Below are 18,191 nucleotides of genomic sequence, written 5' to 3'. Positions count from 1 at the left end.
TTCACCCTGAGGTCATCACAGAGGACAAGGGGGCACTCTTTACGTCTGGAGGAAACAAAATTTAATCACCAAACACGGAAAGGTTTCTTCACAGTAGAAGATGTGAAAATGTGGAATAGACTCCCTCAAAAGTTGGTGCTGGCCAGCTCAGTAGATTGCTTTAAAAAAGGCCTGGATTATTTCTTGGATATACAGAATATAACCGGATACTAACATTTATAGGTAATGTTGATCCAGGGAATATCCAATTGCCTCTTGGGGGATGAATTAGAGCGGAGACTGCGAGCCAGGCGTCCCAATACTTTTGAAAAGTAAGATTTTAATCAATATCCCACTGAACACAAAAACAGTTTCCAAAATTGACAAAACTGAGTTTTATAGAACATTCGTTTAGCTCATTACATGAAAGTAACAATATAACTTAGATTACAAAATCTTCAGTTTTATTTAAATTAGTTGATGCAAAAATCAATACAACCCACAACAAAAACTACTACATCTAGTATTTTGTATGACCTCTATGTTTTGTAAAGACAGCACCAAGTCTTCTAGCCATGGAATGAACAAGTTGGCGGCATATTGCAACATCGATCTTTTTCCATTCTTCAAGAACGACCTCTTTTAGAGCCTGGATGGAGAGTGATGCTCAACTTGTCTCCCCATAGGCATTTGATTGGGTAGAGATCAGGAGACATACTTGGTTACTGAATCACTTTCACCCAGTTCTTCTTCAGAAAAGTAACATGATGTGTGTTTTGGATCATTGTCATGTTGGAAAAGTTAATGACGAACAAGGCTACAGAGTGATGGTACCATCTTCTCTTTCAATATAGAGAAGTACATCCGTGAATTCATGATACCATCAATGAACTGCAGCTCCCCGACACCAGCAGCACTCATGCAACCCCACATAAAATCACTGCCACCACCATGTTTCACTGTAGGCACCATGCATTTTTCTTTCCTTACCTTTGCAACGCCATACAGTTTTGAAGCCATCCGTTACAAAATCATCTATCTAGTTCTCATCACTCCAGAGTACAAAGTCTCAGTAGTCTTTTTTTCAGCATGGGCCCTGGCAAATTCAAGGTGGGCTTTTTTGTGCATGGGATTTAGGAAAGGCTTCCTTTGTGGACGACACCCATGGATGCCATTTCTCTACAGTGCACGCAGTATTGTGTCACAGGAAACAAACATCCCAGCTTGGCTTTCTCCCTCTTTAGCTAACTGCAGTGAACTTGCATGGCGATTTTCTTCAAACCTTCTCATCAGAAGACGCTCCTGTCAAAGTGTTAATGTCCGTGGACAGCCTGGACGTCTCTGTGAGATGGTTGCAGTTCCATCTTTGTAAAAAAAATTTTATCACTTTTACTACAGTATTCTGTCTGATAAGTAAAGCTTTGCTGATCTTGTAGCCTTCACCTTTCTTGTGTAAAGAAATAATTTTCTTTCCCAGGCCTTGTGACATTTCTCTTCCATGTGGTGCCATTGATGACAGCATGAAATGGGAAGGGGTTTTCTTTAAGTAATGCCCTTTTATAATCAACTGTCTGCTAGAGACCTGTTTAATGAATCATTAGACTCACCTGTCGTTGAATTCTTGTTAATTATGATTTTGTTGCCTAAAATTTAGCTTTGCTCTTAAGACTTTCATTGGGGTATATTCATTTTTTCATGGTCTTAATTGAATTTGTTAGGAAAAATACTTTTTTGTGTGTGCAAATTAACAAATCTTATTTGCAGTCAATGGCCTGCATTTGTGGGAGTATTTTGTAGTATAGTGCCCCATAGGAAATGTTGATTTTGAAAGGAAAGGATAGGTTTTCTGACAAATCTGTTGGGGTGTACTCATTTATGCTGAGCACTGTATTTTATATATATACATACATATATATATATATATATATACACATATACACACAATACACACACACACAGCTCTAAAAAATTAATGGAAAGGGACACTTTGAAAACACATCATATCTCAATGGGGAAAAATATCATGCTGGATATCTGTACTTATATGGACTCGGTAACGTGTTAGGAATGTAAGGATGCCCCATCGTTTGATGGAAATGAAAATTATCAACCTATAGAGGCGTCGGATGGACTGAAACATGATACCATTGAGGTGTTCAGGCTGGATTTAGGTCAGGCGAGTGTGGGAGCCATTCAGTTGTATCAATTCCTTCATTCTTCAGGAACTGCCTGCATACTCTCACCACATGAGGTCGGACATTGTCCTGCACAAGGAGGAGCCCAGGACCCACTGCACCAGCATAGGGTCTGACAATGGGTTCAAGGATTTCATCCAGATACCTAATGGGAGTCAGGGTGCCATTGTCTAGCCTGTAGAGGTCTGTGCTTCCCTCCATGGATATGCCTCCCAAGACCATCACTAACCCACCTCCAAAATGGTCATGCTGAATGATGTTACAGACAGCATAACGTTCTCCATGACTTCTCCAGACCCTTTTTCATGTCTGTCATATGTGCTCAGGTTGAACCTGCTCTCATCAGTGAAAAGCACAGGGCACCAGTGGCGGACCTGCCAATTCTGGTGTTCAATGGCAAATGCCAGTCAAGCTTTATGGTGCAGGCCAGTGAGCACACGGCCCACTACAGGATGTCGAGCCCTCAGGTCACCCTCATGAAGTCAGTTTCTGATTGTTTGGTCAGAGACAGTCACACCAGTGTCACTTTGTAGGTCTCTGGCAGTGCTCATCCTGTTCCTCCTTGCACATAGGAGCAGATACCAGTCCTGCTAATAGAATAAGGACCTTTTATGGCACTGTCCAGCTCTCCTAAAGTAACTGCCTGTCTCCTGGAATCTCCTCCATGCTCTTGAGACTGTGCTGGGAGACACAGCAAACCTTCTGGCAATGGCACATATTGATGTTCCATCCTGGAGGAGTTTGACTGCCTGTACAACCTCTGTAGGGTCCAGGTATCGCCTCATGCTACCAGCTGTGACACTGACCTTAGCCAAATGCAAAATTAATGAAAAACTGTCAGAAAAGATGAGTAGGAAAAAAAAGGTCAGTGACCAACACCAAAGCAGCTGAAACTAACAACTCCTTCTGCTACTTAACTGACCAAATCAATATCCCACTTGATGCTATACTCTGATTAAAAAGTGTTCCTTTAATTTTTTTGAGCGGTGTGTATTATATATATATATACACACACACACACACACACACACACACACACACACACATATATATATATATATATATACACACATACATATACACACACACACAGTCAGGTTCATAAATATTGGGACATGGACACAATTCTAACATTTTTGGCTCTATACACCACCACAATGGATTTGAAATGAAACGAACAAGATGTGCTTTAACTGCAGACTGTCAGCCTCAATTTGAGGGTATTTACATCCAACTCAGGTGAACGGTGTAGGAATTACAACAGTTTGCATATGTGCCTCCCACTTGTTAAAGGACCAAAAGTAATGGGACAATTGGCTTCTCAGCTGTTCCATGGCCAGGTGTGTGTTATTCCCTCATTATTCCAATTAAAATGAGCAGATAAAAGGTCCAGAGTTCATTTCAAGTGTGCTATTTGCATTTGGAATCTGTTGCTGTCAACTCTCAAGATGAGACCCAAAGAGCTGTCACTATCAGTGAAGCAAGCCATCATTAGGCTGAAAAAACAAAACAAACCCATCGGAGAGATAGCAAAAACATTAGGCGTGGCCAAAACAACTGTTTGGAACATTCTTAAAAAGAAGGAACGCACCGGTGAGCTCAGCAACACCAAAAGACCCGGAAGACCACGGAAAACAACTATGGTGGATGACCAAAGAATTCTTTCCCTGGTGAAGAAAACACACTTCACAACAGTTGGCCAGATCAAGAACACTCTCCAGGAGGTAGGTGTATGTGTGTCAAAGTCAACAATCAAGAGAAGACTTCACCAGAGTGAATACAGAGGGTTCACCACAAGATGTAAACCATTTGTGAGCCTTAAAAACAGGAAGGCCAGATTAGAGTTTGCCAAACGACATCTAAAAAAGCCTTCACAGTTCTGGAACAACATCCTATGGACAGATGAGACCAAGATCAACTTGTACCAGAGTGATGGGAAGAGAAGAGTATGGAGAAGGAAAGGAACTTCTCAAGAGCCTAAGCATACCACCTCATCAGTGAAGCATGGTGGTGGTAGTGTCATGGTGTGGACATGTATGGCTGCCAATAGAACTGGTTCTCTTGTATTTATTGATGATGTGACTGCTGACAAAAGCAGCAGGATGAATTCTGAAGTGTTTCGGGCAATAGTATCTGCTCATATTCAGCCAAATGCTTCACAACTCATTGGACGCCGCTTCACAGTGCAGATGGACAATGGCCCAAAGCATACTGCAAAAGCAACCAAAGAGTTTAAGGGAAAGAAGTGGAATGTTATGCAATGGCCAAGTCAATCACCTGACCTGAATCCGATTGAGCATACATTTCACTTGCTGAAGACAAAACTGAAGGGAAAATGCCCCAAGAACAAGCAGGAACTGAAGACAGTTGCAGTAGAGGCCTGGCAGAGCATCACTAAGGATGAAACCCAGCATCTGGTGATGTCTATGCGTTCCAGACTTCAGGCTGTAATTGAATGCAAAGGATTTGCAACCAAGTATTAAAAAGTGAAAGTTTGATTTATGCTTATTATTCTGTCCCATTACTTTTGGTCCCTTAACAAGTGGGAAGCACTTATGCAAACTGTTGTAATTCCTACACTGTTCACCTGATTTGGATGTAAATACCCTCAAATTAAAGTTGAGAGTCTGCAGTTAAAGCACATCTTGTTTGTTTCATTTCAAATCCATTGTGGTGGTGTATAGAGCCAAAAATGTTAGAATTGTGTCCATGTCCCAATATTTATGGACCTGACCGTATATATATATATATATATATATATATATAAAATTCAGTGTCCAAACCCTTTTTCATCAATGGCAGCCTCAGTAGGTTTCCATACCCACATCTTTTGATTGGGGTGGCATGGCATGTTCTCTTTCTAGTGGTGTTAGACTCGGTGTTCACACCGTCATTCATCCTCTGCAACATTGCACAGACTGTATCGGAGTCCTCAGGTTTCTTCTATCTGGTTGTGGAGTATTAATTCACATTACATTTGTATGTATTTCTATCTTTGTGCACTGTCAGGGTATTCTATGGATCTAATGTATATGTCTTATGTGAGGTGCTATTCATAGTCTTACACTTGTTTGCTTTTGGTAAAAGTGGGGGCTTTGTCTTGGGTAGTATTTTTTTTTCCTGTGTGGCTTTTTGGTAATTTTTCATTTGTTGCTATGTTGTCCTAGCACTGCACTTGTTTTATTAATATGTACTTATACTCATTATGGGTGGTCCCTTCCTGTCTGTTTGCCATTTGAAACATTGGCCATCTAGTGAGCGCTTAAATTATATTTAGTATTTTCCATTGTTTCTGCATTTGCCATTTTTACGCAGGAGCTATTTCTGGAAAACTTTGTTGCATATTTTGCTTTTTTAATTGCTGTGTCCATTGGGGAAAGTCACCTATTTGTAATAGGGACTATAATCACAGATCAAGAAAGTGAGGAGAAATCCAATTTTACAGTTGTCCCCAAAATAAGAGTTAACGGAAAATCTTCCAATCCAGACACCTGTCTAAGATGGGAATTACCTTCACTGTGGGAGATTTCCTTTAACTTTCTTATGTGTCCAGGAAGTGAAGTGAAATAAACCAATAGTATACAAACAGCACAAAAAAAAAAAAGCAAAGGGCAGGCATTTTAACCCTTTCCTACCCACAGCTGAATTGCAAAAAAATAAATAAATAAAAGGTTTTCCTATAAGTACACTACAGTGGGGATCGAAAGTTTGGGCACCCCAGCTAAAAATTTGTATTAATGTGCATAAAGAAGCCAGGGAAAGATGGACAAATCTCCAAAAGGCATCACATTACAGATTAGACATTCTTATAATATGTCAACAAAAGTTAGATTTTATTTCCATCATTTACACTTTCAAAATAACAGAAAACAAAAAAATGGCGTCTGCAAAAGTTTGGGCACCCTGCAGAATTTATAGCATGCACTACCCCCTTTGCAAAGCTGAGACCTGCCAGTGTCATGGATTGTTCTCAATCATCGTCTGGGAAGACCAGGTTATGTCAATCTCAAAGGTTTTAAATGCCCAGACTCATCTGACCTTGCCCCAACAATCAGCACCATGGGTTCTTCTAAGCAGTTGTCTAGAAAACTGAAACTGAAAATAGTTGACGCTCACAAAGCTGGAGAAGGCTATAAGAAGATAGCAAAGCGTTTTCAGATGTCAATATCCTCTGTTCGGAATGTAATTAAGAAATGGCAGTCATCAGGAACAGTGGAAGTTGAAGCAAGATCTGGAAGACCAAGAAAAATATCAGACAGAACAGCTCGCAGGATTGTGAGAAAAACAATTCAAAACCCACGTTTGACTGCACGATCCCTCCAGAAAGATCTGGCAGACACTGGAGTTGTGGTACACTATTCCACTATAAAGAGATACTTGTACAAATATGGTCTTCATGGAAGAGTCATCAGAAGAAAACCTCTTCTACGTCCTCACCACAAAAATCATTGTTTGAACTTTGCAAATGAACATATAGACAAGCCTGATGCATTTTGGAAACAAGTTCTGTGGACCGATGAGGTTAAAATTGAACTTTTTGGCCAGAATGAGCAAAGGTACGTTTGGAGAAGAAGGGGCACAGAATTTAATGAAAAGAACCTCTGTCCAACTGTTAAGCATGGGGTTGGATCAATCATGCTTTGGGGTTGTGTTGCAGCCAGTGGCACAGGGAACATCTCACGAGTAGAAGGAAAAATGGATTCAATAAAATTTAAGCAAATTTTGGATGGTAACTTGATGCCATCTGTGAAAAAGCTGAAGTTAAATAGAGGATGGCTTCTACAAATGGATAATGATCCTAAACACACCTCGAAATCCACGGGGGATTACATCAAGAGGTGTAAACTGAAGGTTTTGCCATGGCCTTCACAATCTCCTGACCTCAACATAATTGAAAATCTAAGGATAGACCTTAAAAGAGCAGTGCGTGACAGACAGCCCAGGAATCTCAAAGAACTGGAAGACTTTTGTAAGGAAGAATGGGCAAAGACACCTCAAACAAGAATTGAAAGACTCTTGGCTGGCTACAAAAAGCGTTTACAAGCTGTGATACTTGCCAAAGGGGGCAGTACAAGATATTAACTCTGCAGGGTGCCCAAACTTTTGCAGAAGCCATTTTTTTGTTTTCTGTTATTTTGAAAGTGTAAATGATGGAAATAAAATCTAACTTTTGTTGACATATTATAAGAATGTCTAATCTGTAATTTGATGCCTTTTGGAGATTTTTCCATCTTTCCTTGGCTTCTTTATGCACATTAATACAAATTTTTAGCAGGGGTGCCCAAACTTTCAATCCCCACTGTATTTTGTTTAATTGCTGTGCTCCTTCATTTTCACAAAGAATGAACTTCTATATTTAGAAGTGCAGAAAACCCTATACATCGAAAGAAAGAGATATTGTGGATTACAAATGACAAATTAACTGTAATTGTATCAGTAAACACAAAATAAACAAATAGGCCTGCCATGCATTATTCAACAATACGAGGTCAAACTTAAACACTTTCAGTTTTTATGCAATCAGGCAGACCCTTGCACTACATAGCTGATGGTAGATCTAAAGGAAATTGAACAAGGAAATTGAACAAGAAAATTGTATAACGTATGACCAGCTATATGCTATACCCAGTTTCCTTTGGAAAAATAAAGCTGTGCTAAATAATCTACAGTAGCGTAACATTACTTTTAAGATTCATGCACAATGGAATTTGTTTTTTTCTTCTGCCTCTAAACGCCCCTGCATGTTAGCCTATATGTCCATGCACACAGACTTTTAGAGTTTTAGTGGCTTAACACGTCTAAATTTGATACACACTTTGATAAGCTTCATGCATTTGTATCTGCCAAAATACTACTGCCAGGAGGAAAGGCTTCTAGGAGAATTGAAAACTGTCCTGTGTGCATAAGGCCTAAAAGTGAAAAATTGGACTGTTTTGCGGTACTAATGCCACGCTGGAGGTAGATCATTAAGTCTTACAGATATAGAAATGTGAATGGCTGTAGTTGTGACTGTTTTGTGTTGTCCTAATGCAAGCAGAGAGGCTCCCAGCCGCAGATCTTTTATATATGCTGAGCTGTCTTTAGGGCACGCACTACTAACTCTGATCTTGTACTTATATTTCTCTGCAGAATATTCTGCATTGGCTGACCTTTACTGAGCTTCTTGTGATTGTACTGCAAACACATGCTATATATGAGGGGACGCATACCTGTGTTATCATTTTGATGAAAGTGGCAGTGCTCCAGGTCACTGCAAGACACAGTTGCCAAGATAAATTCTTACAAAAACAACTATAGTTAAAAAAAAAAAAAAAAAAAAAGCAGTGATTATCTGTCTAGATGACTGGACACTTATCTGTCACCTGTTAATATACTCAATATTGTATAAAAAAGTTATTATAAAGAAAGTTCCACAGATTTGTTTACTATTTAAATTGCAACTCTAGGTGAAAAAGTAGAAAAAAAAATATACACAGACCCACAAACATACTCTACATGCATTCATAAACACACTTGTTTTCAAAGGTTATGAATTATTAAAAAATGCTCATATTTTGGATAACTGCTGACAGTTGTATTTACTAAGGTAGCATTAAATTGTACAGAAATTACAGACAAGGCATTGACAATGTTACAATATTACTATTCCATATCACTGTTCTATTAAACTGTACGTTCATCAAGAACCTTCAATTTGCAGCAATTATAGAACTGGCATTCTAGTTGTCAATGTTTTAAGATATTCAGGAGCAATATTAGCCAGCTCTTCCCTGAAGGGAAACTAGTTTATAGGGATTTTTGTTTGATCTTATGGTGAGGCTCTTCCCATAGGAGCTCTAAAGATTTGAAATCTGGTCACTGTGTCAGCCAGTACTTCATCTGCCGGTTTCCTCACGTAATAGGCTTTGCATAGCTTGGACGTTTAATTAGGATTACTGTCCTGCTGCATGATGAAAAGTGCACCAACAAAGCAATGACCAGAGGGAATGGCATGATGTTTTAAAGAGAATGGTAACCTTTCTGGTTCACCACTCTTTGCACTATATGTAAATCTGCTACCTTATCAGCACCACAGCAGCCTCACACCATTCATTTCCACCACCACACTTGACAGAAGGCATCAAGTACTCGATGGTGCCCTTCAAATTCCTCTATTATTATTTATTTATTACAGATACTTATATAGCGCTGTCAATTTACGCAGCGCTTTACATATATATTGTACATTCACATCAGTCCCTAACCCTCAATGGTTGTACAATCTAAGGTCCCTAACTTACATTCATACATACACATACTAGGGCCAATTTAGACAGGAACCAATTCACCTACCAGCATGTCTTTGGAGTTCTCCCTCTTGATTCACACACCTCAAATGTAGACTGATCTGTCTTGAAAAGAGCATTTTCTTTTCTAATCATTTCTCAATCATGTGTTCTTTTTCAGTTTTCTTTTTTTAATGGCATTTTTTTTATTAACTCAGCACCCCAAAATCATCTTTCCACGTTTTGCAGAAGATGCTGGTATCTGGCTTGTATAATTTGAAGCTCAATGGAATCTTCTATTTATATATGTTAAGCATATGTGCATCAAACAATAAAGTGTTCAAAACCTTAAAGTTAGTTTTCTTTGGAAATCAGCCACAAGCTGAGGGAAAATCCTGGTTCCTGACAGCATACTGCAGAGAAGTTAGACATATAGCTGTTCAGTCAGCAAAGCCCGTGCTCCCCTGGTCTTACTCAGCAGTAGAGAGGAGCTTGAGCGTGTTGAGATGCTCTCTTGAACCCATGTGGCTGACCCAGTCAGGAAGATGTCACCTGTAATCAATCATTTAAGAGGGGGCATTCCCCACAGCAGCAAGTACACAAGGATAACGGTATAGCAAGTATAGCATGTGGCTGCGGAGCGGGGAATGAACCTGCCACAAATGATTAGCTCATTACAGGTGACAGCTGCCTGGCATGCCCGGCCTCGTTGGTTCGAAAAGCATACAAGCATGCCCAAGCTCATACTCAGCAGTGGATTTGTCGGACCACAGCAGAGAAAACACTTCTTCTCCACAGTGATTAGGGGCCCTTCTCTGCAGCATGCTGTCAGGGAAAAGGCTTATTTTCTCAGGCTATGGCTGCTTTCTAAAGAAAGCAAACACTTTCAATATATTTAGTTTTAATACAACTAGAATGTATTAATGGGATTTAAATTTAAAGTTCAAATGGGTTTTAAGGAAACAGTCATATGCAGATCTCTAGTTTAAAGTCCCCAAAGAGCAAATTTTTATGTACATAAATTATCCTCTTGTGCAGTTGTGTATCTGTGACTTGAGCCTGTTAACCTTAGATCTGCTGTCTATCTTTCTGCACCCCAATATCAATTCTCAAGTTGACGGTAAAGCTTCATTTTCAAAGAGATATTATCTGTTTCACTAGGCACCTATGAAGATTTGTAAAGGTACATACAGCAATTTCTAAGTTATGTTTTCTCTATCAGTGTCACGTTTACTCTAGGCTTTGTTATTAATGCCTGGTATGGGGAGGTGAGTGATAATTAAACACAATAACACCTACACCAAATATAAACATTTTTAAATTTGGTTGACCTTTACAATGCATTTAAAAGGAGGGTGCACGGCGTTCTGCACTCCTGTGACCCAGATTCAGCTGACAGAGGGCTAAATATTGGGATCCACCCAGCTCCATCACTGGCAGATGGCTCAGCCTCTCAGCGATCTGCTGAATGCCTGAGCCAACCTCTCCTGCCCTCTCCACAGCCCAGCACTCCAGTGAGTACTGGAGGAGCAGAACACAGAGCACTGTCAGTCACCAGCTCTCTGCTCCCTGAAGACCCAGAACTGAGTGATCAGTGGTCTTTCAATGCTCAGTCACTGCTGGGTTTCAAGGTAATTTTTCTAGAAAAAAATGCTGATTTTAACACATACTGTATGTGAGAAATGTTAGAATTGATGGATGGATAGCAAGTGGTTAAGTGACAAAAAAAACAAAACAAAACAATAAACACCCTTACATACACAGACACACCTTCAACTAGGGTGGATGCATACTGCAAAGTTAGCAACCCATTTTAGGCATCTTCACAAATACCAATGGTATAAGTATAATTTTGCAGCAATAATTCATAATTGAGCACTGAGCAGCACAGGATTTAAATGGGTTGCCTATTTAAAATTTTGGGTATCACAGCTTTTAGTCATATCAAAATCAATAACCTGTTGGTCTTTTAATAACTGCAGCTTGTAATTTAAGAAGTAATAGATCCAGTTGGTGCAGCCATTTATCAACGATTATAACCTGTCGGTCCAACCTAGGAGCCACATGTCATTGTTATGGATCCAAGAAAGATTTAGCAATGAATGTGTTAACAATGAATTTACCAAAAAGGGCACCAGCAGTGCTTTCTAAGGATCATTGGCTACATGATTCAGGGGAATTTGTCAGCTCTCTTTCTATGCATTTAATTTTATAACACTTGAAAAAAGTGGTAAAATGGGTACAAAATATCCACTCTGTCTAATATAGTTTGCATTCCTAAGATGTGATCATGTTTCTGAATAACAGTGCTGAGTGTTTTAACCTTACCACCTTGGCAACATGTTTTCTCATAGGAACATTCTCATTACTCATTAGTAATTATTTATGAAAAGTACCATTTCATAACAATTGTTAGTCTGCTGCAGCAGCCTTTCACAACACTCACTTTTACAATTACATAGTCTTTTTTGTGAAATCCCATTTTAATTTGTGAGCAGACTGCCCTTTATAACCTTCAATTACTAATTATGATTGTGTTCTGGCTCAGCAAAGAACTTTTCGCAGGATGCACAGGCAGCAATTAACGGCTACATTATTTAATACATGAAAGCAAATGCGTATTTACACTCTTGGGGCGTATACTGTGTGTTGAACAAATTCTGCAGAAATGATCAATTCAGACTTATTCGAGCTCTGTTACTGCTGGCCTCCTGACACTGCTCTTTCATACTGCTGAAGACTTTTAAAGCAGCACAATGACATTTACTTTCAATTAATAAACCTGGCCCAGAGACCCTCTAGAAATAGATTGCTATACACTGTATGCTCCACTTTGATTTACATAATGGTACAATAGTCCAAACACAGCTATATGTTGTACAGCAGACATACAGGCCCAGTTTCTTTTCACATGTTTGACTCATATAAAACACCAAGCTGAAGAATTAAAGAATGCCGGCCTGAGGAGAAATACTGGAGCTGCTACCGATGAACTCCTTTGAGAAACAGATTGGCTATCTTGTACAGATGCACCAGATTTTATACTCTCCAGTTTTAGGAAATCAACCCCATTGTCGGTGCGCCCCTTGTCTGTTTGTCGTCACAGTTCTGGTTTTCCTCTGCCGTTTCAAAGCTGCAAGTCCTTGAAATCCTGTTCACATAAACTTTCATTCTAGATCCTAATATTTTTTTCTAGCAAGATGGCCTCCTGTTTATGATATTCTGCCTGCCAATATTGTGTGTTTATACACCCACTATTTTGGACAGTGTGTGACACTTTACTGTCTAAAACTACCCAAACTAAAACATATGCATTACCCACTGATTGCACAATCTCTTTTAGATCAGCCACACTGCAAAGACTGTTGCAATTTAAATAGCTGTATAGAATGAACAATTCAGCAAACTATAAAGACTTTGGGACACTTTTGATTTAAACCCTTTATTTTTGGTCCAATATAACTCTCTCAGACTATGTTTAGAATGGAGATGGGCAAACAGGCAGGCAGACATACTTTGTATAGAGGCAAAGAGGCAGGTAAGTAACTTTAATGCAGAAAAAACAGTGAGTCGCGCATGCGCAGCTCAGTGTGCATATTCGGCAATGCAGAATCTGACTGAACTCTCGCACATACATGAGAGTGATGTCATCCCTGCCTGACCAATGACAGCGGCCAGAGATTGAGACCTGGAAGCCAGCCTCTCGAAGAGGTCAGTGGCCGGGCAGGGAGCAGAGGTATGCCACATCGCTGGGACTGAGGTGAGTATAGTTCCGCTTTAACTTCTCAGCTTCTTAAATACTGAGCCTGGGGAGGTGTTCAAAATAGGATCTGGACTCATGTATGTAAACCACCAGGAAGCTGTAACCTGTATGGGCCAATCATCTGTTCCTGGGACATTCACCACCCCACAGCCATATGTATACAAGAGGCGTGTATATGTGCGGCTGTTGAGCTGGTAATGGCCTGGCTGCAGATGATTGACCAGAACAGGCATCAAACTTGTGTGTCTGGATCCATGCCCAAAAATGCTCTAGCTCATCACTAGTCTGTACATGAAGCTCCAGGGAAGTATGTTGTCAACCATTTTCTTTGCATGCAATTTTCATACATAAAAAAAAAAATCACCTGAGAAAATGTTTTGGATACTTTTTTGCCTCTAGAATCTACCCTTTAAAGAACCTATTCAGGAACAAGATTACAAACACACATACAAACTCAGCACAACACCACTTTTACACAATAGCAGACAAGGTCATTCTAACAGGCTAATCTGTATAGGGGTCAATTAAATGTTCCATGTTATATCAAAGACAGAGAGATGGAGCCCTGAAGATGTCTCAAAAGGTAATGCTTGGCACAAACCCCATCCTCCTCCATTAAGACACCAGCCTCCTGTTTAGAATTCATGCCTTTTTTGATTCACGTTTATGTGTGTGCACACGTGTTCACGCCTAACAGACATGCATGTGTGCACATACAGTGAAGGAAGGATGTGTCTGACATCCTTGGACAGCTCTTTGGTCTTTGCCATGGTGGAGAGTTTGGAATCTGATTGTTTGATTGCTCCTGTGGACAGGTGTCTTTTATACAGGTAACAAAATTAGATCAGCAGCACTCCCTTTAAGAGACTGCTTTTAATCTCAGCTTGTTACCTGTATAAAAAACACCCGGTAGCCAGGAATCCTGCTGAATGATAGGGGATCAAATACTTATTTCCCTCATGAACAAGCAAATCAGTGCATAATTTGTTAGACATGCATTTCTTTTGAATTTTTTGTTGCTATTCTGTCTCTCAATGTTACAATACACCTACCATTCAATTTTTAGACTGATCATTTCTTTGTGAGTGGACAAACATTCACAAATCAGCAGGGGATCAAATATTTATTTCCTTCACTGTATATGAACATAACTATGTTTTTTTTATGTTAGCCAATTGTATATCGAATGCCAAGAGATCAATTTTTTAAAATTCTACATATGATTACTATTGCCTTGTATGGGTTCCCTTTGGTGGGCATGAGGCTGGAAACTTTGTTACTGCCCGCCCGGCTCTTCTTGACATACATGCATTCCATCGCTTTGGTGGAAGCATGTGTGTCATTCCTGGTTTGGATGCTGCGGCACTGTGTGGAAACTAGGGTTGTTTTCCCATCTCCCCTGGGTTGTCCATCTGCACATGCGCTGGCTGGTGATTTGCCAGTGTTCCTGCCTGATTGGTTTGTCCCACTGGGTTTAGCGGGCACCGATGCGCATACACTGGCATTAGCACATGCACAGTAAATTCCAGACAGGCCAGGTGACGTCAGATATCAGCAACCTTCGGCGTGCACGCCCCAGCTGGGGCTATTTAGGGTCAGCTGGCTGGTAGAGTGTCAGGGTACTATTCCAGGTGTCAGCCTGTTGACGGAATGGTGGAAAAGTAAACAAGGGACTTACAGGAGGCAGGTAAGTATGGCACTTATTCAGAGGATTTGACTAATGGAGACATACATTGTTTGGCAACTGTCATCCTAATGTTCACTTTAGCTACTGTTTGGCTTATATTTTGTAGCTTGTCTCCCCAATTGGCTGTGGCCAGGGACACGATCCTTGGGTCTTCTCTAGCCCCCTGACACACTACCCTAGTGACAGAGCGGATAAGCTTCAAGAACTTAGGCTAGGGGTCCATTCTTATAAGGCTCTATAAGGCAATGTCCTTGTTATTCAATATATAACAAAACCAGGTAACTACTTAAGGGCTAATGTTACAGGAATAGGTGCTACTGGCGTATATATAGATAAAAATAAAAGTATAGTGAGCGCTCCTATAAGTAGCTGCTAAAACACCAAGAGGCACCAACACTCCAAAAGTGAAAAATGTGCACTCACCGGAAGCGCATCGATAATGCGCTTCCGGTGAGTGCGCATTTTTCACTTTTGGCTGGAGTCACAAGTTTATCTGCTACATTATCAGACTTTATATTCGTTTATGGTCTCACATGCGTTTATGATCATTTTATGTGGACTTATTGGCATAATATTTGATATTTATTTCTAGCGCTACACTCCTTTTTATATATTTGGCGTATATATAGGTTGGTTGTTTTTGTAGCACCTTGTACATATTTTGTTGTTTATATTTGTAGATTGCCAGTGACCTCAATACAAACCCCATAATACTTTGGTGATATTTTCTGCTGTGGTAGTCATAGGCTAGTTTACTTGTGTAAGTGTATAGACAGTAACTACTTAACGGTGATTGTTTACATCCATATAAATACTCCTATGACATACTTACGTTTTTTTTTTATAATGTCACCTACTGCCCCCTGATGTCCATCTGTTGGACCCAACACCTCTGTTGGTCTCTGCGCCTTTCCTGCTCTACCCTGTTTCTCAGTTTTAATATGTATTGTAAGTGATTATGCTTTTAAAGCTTAGAGATCATTGTTATCTGTAATCATGCATGTGATTAAAATGTTCGAATGCTTTTCTACATAGATGCACCAATATAGCTTCAGAAGAAGCGACTATTTGTTGTGAAACATGTAGCACAAGCAAAAATTGAAAAAAAAAAAAAAACACAACATATTCTGAAGATGCAAGCATTACAGTATTCTGTGACCTTTGAGTATTACCGCAGTTACGGCTTTCATGAGGTAACAATTCCAAAAATAATTATGGTGCAGATTTTTATTGTATGATCTATTTCATAAAAGTCTTTATGGATTGTTTTTTAAAAGAACTGTATAAAAGATTTCATTATTTGAATTTTTGAAGTGTATGTGCCTCTAAAGTCAATGACTCCTTATTCATAATACATGCTGATTTCAGGATGTGGAAAAAGTTGCTACTATAGTATCCGTAGTACCACCCTATGGTTTCATCTAAATCTTTTCCCTCATATTTAGCACTACCAATGATTTTATCAGGCATTGAGACATTGCTTCCAGTGACACTACAGACAGCAACAAACCCAATTCTCATAGAACATGAAAAGTGGCACTCCACAGCTTTGGGGATGGTAAGAGTAAATGCATTAGTATATGTAAACTCAATATTGTCACAGTGGGTCACATGACCAATCTGAAGACATCTGGAAAAAGTCAAGTAAAACACATAATAAAGCATAACATTAGCTAAGATTGAAGATGGACTTAGCGTCATTTACCTGCATAACATCATTCAATAGACACAGTGAAAAGTCTGTACTCTGTCTACGGTTTATGTGACACATATGGGCCCCAGCAGTACATTCCCATAGACTTCTGTGAGGCAGACAAAACTAGAAGTGAACAGGGAACTGACAAACAATAGTGAAATTCAACATTTTACATCAACTCTACAGAAGGATGCTATAGAGAAGTGTAATGTTCAAAATACATATATCTCCTCTATATCTACTTAACGCTTTCCTGTAGTTGTTCTTGACTTCAATTAAAAAAAACAAAAAAAACAATTGTAAAGTTGAGAAGTGAAATGGAGGACTCTTCTCTGTTCTGCTCACATGACCTTCAGCATACCCTCAATGGGTTTAGGCAAAGACAGTATGTTTATTTTAAAATATTGCATGACAGTTTTGCATGCTAGAACGTTTCTTATCTCTTTACTTAGACATTGTTGAACTACATATTGTCACGTTGTCTAAATTCACGACACAAAATGATGACTTTTTTTGGCTTTGGAACCATACAAATCTGTACCTATGTGCTTTTACAGTAGCAAAAATAATAGGAGTGCAAACTCAAGGGTTTCCATCCACGCATACAGTGAAGGAAATAAGTATTTGATCCCTTACTGATTTTGAATATTTGCCCACTCACAAAGAAATTATCAGTCTAAAAATCAAATGGTAGCTGTATTATAACACAGAGACAGAATAGCAACAAAAAATTCAAAAGAAATGCATGTATAACAAATTATGCACTGATTTGTATGTTCATGAGGGAAATAGGTATTTGATCCCCTTCACAAAACATGACTTAGTATTTGGTGGCAAATCCCTTGTTGGCAATCACAGAGGTCAGATGTTTCCTGTAGTTGGCCACCAGGTTTGCACACATCTCAGAAGGGATTTTGGCCCACTCCTCTTGGCAGATCCTCTCCAAGTCATTAAGGTTTGGTGGCTGACGTTTGGCAACTCAAACTTTCAGCTCCTTCTACAGATTTTCAATCGGATTAAGGTCTGGAGACTGGCTAGGCCACTCCAGGACCTTAATGTGCTTCTTCTTGAGCCGCTCCTTTGTTGCCTTGGCCATGTGTTTTGGGCCATTGTCATGCTGGAACCCCCATCCACGACCCATTTTCAAAGCCCTGGCTGAGGGAAGAAGGTTCTCACCCATAATTTGATGGTACATTGACCCGTCCATCGTCCCTTTGATGCGGTGCAGTCGTCCTATCCCCTAAGCAGAAAAACACCCCCAAAGCAGAATGTTTCCACCACCGTGTTTGATAGTTGGGATGGTGTTCTTGGGGTCATAGGCAGCATTCCTCCTCCTCCAAACACAGCGAGTTGAGTTGATGCCAAAGAGCTCAATTTTGGTCTCATCTGACCACAACACTTTCAACCAGTCCTCCTCTGCATCATTCAGATGTTTAGTGGAAGACTTCAGACGGGCCTGGACATGTGCTTTCTTGAGCAGAGGGACCTTGCGGGCACTGCAGGATTTCAATCCTTGTTGGCTTAGTGTGTTACCAATTGTTTTCTTGGTGACTGTGGTCCCAGCTGCCTGGAGATCATTGACAAGATCCTCACCTGTAGTTCTGCG

At 39.9% G+C, this 18,191-nt stretch overlaps 1 protein-coding gene across 1 annotated transcript in view; it reads right to left on the bottom strand.

Annotated features, from left to right (window-relative positions):
- FBXL17 (F-box and leucine rich repeat protein 17) overlaps positions 1-18,191 on the bottom strand; it is a 953,351-nt gene that overhangs the window by 715,492 nt on the left and 219,668 nt on the right. The window lies entirely within an intron of this gene.

The sequence above is a fragment of the Staurois parvus genome, unplaced genomic scaffold (assembly GCF_062004578.1).
Source record: "Staurois parvus isolate SC_StPar_1 unplaced genomic scaffold, SC_StPar_1.0 ptg000768l, whole genome shotgun sequence".
NCBI classification, from domain to species: Eukaryota; Metazoa; Chordata; class Amphibia; order Anura; family Ranidae; genus Staurois; species Staurois parvus.
This window is presented reverse-complemented; position numbering and strand designations above follow the sequence as displayed.